Here is a 3,314-nt window from a genome sequence, read left to right as displayed (position 1 = left end):
TGAGCTCTGGGCCTTCTTGGAAGAGATCACCCCGTGAGAGCCCGTCAGAAGCAGCGCTGCGGCGCGTGCGTGAGCTGGGCACAGCTTCGGCTGAGCAGGCCGAACAGGTGAGCTGGGTTTGGTGCTGGGTGGTTGCTGGGAGGTGTCTGAGCAGAAAAGCCAGGCTGGGGTGGGCACGCTGCGTCAGCCCTCGTCCCAGTAACACCAGCTGCGTGCAAGAGCTACTGAGGAGATGGAGAAGAACGCTTGCTGACAGAAGCCGTGGCAGGCAGGCACAAGCTGGTTCTAGCGTTGGGCAGCTGACTTGGAGACATCGCCCTCCTCGAGAGTCTAAATAGCACAGCAGAAGAAAGCTGGAAGAAATGCTTCTTCCTCATGATTTTTCCCTTGTTGATACTTTCTGCAGGGTTCCTGTCCAAAAGGAGATTTCTGAGATCGAGGCAGTCTGAGGAGGAGTGAAGCCAACCCTTGCCAAGAGCAGGGGAAGTTCCTGTGTGGAGAGAGCCCTGGGAACTTGTGCTTCCTCTGGCACTTCAGCGGCCATGTCTCAGCAAGGAGACGGCCGCGGTTCCTATTCCTGTGCTGCGTGTGGAAAGGTATGGGTGGGTTTCTTTTGCTTGGTTTTTCTTCCTTCTTCTCATCGTTAAGGGAAGGGGTGGAGCAGAGGGAGACCCACTGGTCCTTTGTGACCTCAATAACCGGTTGGATTCCGTGCTCACTGCCAACAGCCAGGGCTAAAAACATGGGCATGGCTCAGGCTGTCATTTCCCTTAGTGATCAATGATGTCCCAGCACTCTGAGATCCTCTCTCTGGCGCTATCTGGAACCTCTCTGCAAACCTTGGGTGCCCGTTCCCACCAACGTTTCTTCCTTTCTCTCTTCAGAAGCAGCGCAGTGCGGTTCCCCGTGTTTGGGAGCAGCAGCCAGTAGGCTGCAAGAGATGCAGCTGCGCCTTTCAGCGCACAAAGGGACACAGTGGGGATGGAGCATCCTTACCACCACGCAAAAGTGAGTTTCTTCGCTCCTCTAGCATGAAGTATGGAAGAATGAATTTGGAGTAGTACTTCTGAGCGGGTGCAGTGCTGTAGGGGATGCCAAGTAAGCCACTGTGAAAGCATCAGAGAGGCTGACAGCAACAGCTGATGGCAGTAGTGAGACAGAAATCTGTGCGTCAGTGGTGGTGCTTAGAGTTGAGCAAATTCCTTTGAGAGCCAAAAAATACGTTCCTCAACTTCTGCACAGGATGGTGTTTTGTTTGCTGATGCACCTTTGCTCTGCAGAATGTAGAGCTGTCAGGCAGACCAGGGTTCCTTTGCTGCCGTCTGAGCAGGAATGAGACTAGTCATGCTTTGGGTGTATTTGGGTTTAAACATTGGTTTTTGTTTGGGCTATAAAAGTAGTGTCTTTTTGTTTTTTTGGGGGTAGACATGGGCTAACAGGACAATTCTGCTACCGGCCACTGGTTTCCAATAAATCAGCAAATTGTATTTTGTTTTAGGGATGGAGCCTGCGCACCCACTGAACGGTGCTGGGCACTGGGGAAAACGAAAAGCCTCCGCAGGTGAGGGCTTGCTGTGAGCTGTGGTGTGGGGACCTGCCTCTGAATAGGGGGCTGCATGAAGGGGTGTGTGTGATGGAGGAGGGAGGAAGGGACTCTGCAGACGTGTGCTGACTGCAGAAATGGCACAACGCTGTAGCAGCGGAGAGCCCAATTTAAGAAATGGCGCTTGAAGACCAGAAGTTTGTGGTTGGCTGTGCTCAAATCTTCTTCCAAAGAGATGCTCTGCAAGTATTTCTTGTTTCCCTTCTGTCAGAAGCTGATGCCAGTGGCCTTCCTCTGAAGCGCAGCCATGCGGAAAGGCAGGGGAGGAGCACGGAGCGTGACGCGGCACCCAAGAGAGGTACAGACACAGCACAGGCGTCTGGGTTTGATGCAGTGTCTTTCCAGTCAGGCTTTCTCTATGTTCTTTCCTGGGACTGTTCTCATTGCGTGCTGCTTGGGGTCTTAATCCCCGGGATTTACCATTTCCTTTCCTGTCCGGATTTGAAAGGAGAACCCAAAGTTCACCCAAGATCCTGAGATACATGACGGTGAACGCTCAAGAGCAGAATTCCTTGTATTGTGGCCCATTTTGCAGCCCGGAAGTGGTGTGGGACTCTCTTTGAATCGTGTTGTTTCTCCTTTCCTGATTATAACAGAGAGAGGTGCTGAGCCAAATGGGAAGATCTACGTGAGAGCGGTGCACGAAGTCCTTTCGGAGAGAGCTCGTCTCCAGGCTGGAGGGCTTCGTACAACAGCAGGTCCGAGCTCAGGAGGAAGACCTTCCCCTGCGGTGTGCCCCCAGCCTGTCTCCAAGACCCTGGCCGGATGTAAACGCAAGGGCTTGGAAGAAGGGATACAAACAGCAGCACAGTTGCCTGCAAACAAGAGAGCGAGGGCTCAGAGTGGAGACGGTGTGCCAGCTCCAGCAGCACACCCCGGGCCTGCCCCAGCGCAGATCTCCAAGCTGAGAGGTAAGAAGGTGCTGTGGTACCTGCCCTGCTGAGGTGCTTCCCTTACCAAGCGCACTGGGCTTGCTTTGGGTTTGCTTTGCTTTTTCCTTCTCTGTTGGGGGGGAAAGAGTTGAAGGCTACCAAGTCCAAAGGCAAGGAGGTGCCAGAACATGCAAACCTGTCTCTTGCCGTTCACTCCATGACGCTCTTCTGTGGGTCCCCTGGAAATGTCATTCACTGAGGGGCTTCTTACTGCAATTTCCTCGGTCTTTTTTCTGCCATCTGCTTTTACGGTACCCATGTTTCCGCAGTTTTGCTCTTGACAACATGAATTTATTTTTATTCTTGCTTCATAGCGAGAAGACGGCGACAAAAAGAGAGGAGAGGGCAATTGAAAAAGGCTTCCCTCAGAGCTGCCGCTGCATGTGCACAGGTGAGTCCTTGCTGAACACAGGCACGTGCTCTCTTGCTGCTCTCAGTGCCTCAGTCTGTCAGCCATGAAAGAGACTGCAGAGTCCCGAGGGAAGCGATACAGTAGAAAACACCCAGCTGTGTGTTTGAGGAGATCACTCTGTCAGTGAGAGCTGCCTAGGGGAGCTTGGATGACTTCCTCTGGCTTGGGAAGAACGCGGCTGGTAACAGCTGGAGGGTTCTGCTGCGATAAAAAAGCTTGCCATGTTGGGAACTGCCAACTTTGAAACCGCGTTCCCACAGCAGAGCATGAATCTTATCAGAGGCAACATGTCCTGGAATGTAATGTCAGTGACCTGAATGACAGGAACGTGCTGTTCCGCACGGGGCCATTCTGGAAGGGTTACTGA

The 3,314-nt window shown here is 52.9% G+C and overlaps 1 long non-coding RNA gene across 1 annotated transcript; it reads left to right on the top strand.

Moving 5' to 3' along the window:
* Positions 1–733: 733 nt before the first annotated feature.
* On the top strand, positions 734–2,290 carry LOC110391582. The gene is made up of 4 exons (XR_002434121.1): positions 734–1,008; positions 1,499–1,561; positions 1,815–1,901; positions 2,200–2,290. It is a non-coding gene; the product is annotated as an uncharacterized LOC110391582 (long non-coding RNA).
* The last annotated feature ends 1,024 nt before the right edge of the window (positions 2,291–3,314 follow it).

The sequence above is a fragment of the Numida meleagris genome, unplaced genomic scaffold (genome assembly GCF_002078875.1).
Source record: "Numida meleagris isolate 19003 breed g44 Domestic line unplaced genomic scaffold, NumMel1.0 unplaced_Scaffold409, whole genome shotgun sequence".
Lineage (NCBI taxonomy): Eukaryota > Metazoa > Chordata > Aves > Galliformes > Numididae > Numida > Numida meleagris.
Note: the sequence above shows the minus strand (reverse complement) of the source record. Positions and strands in the feature narration are given on the sequence as shown.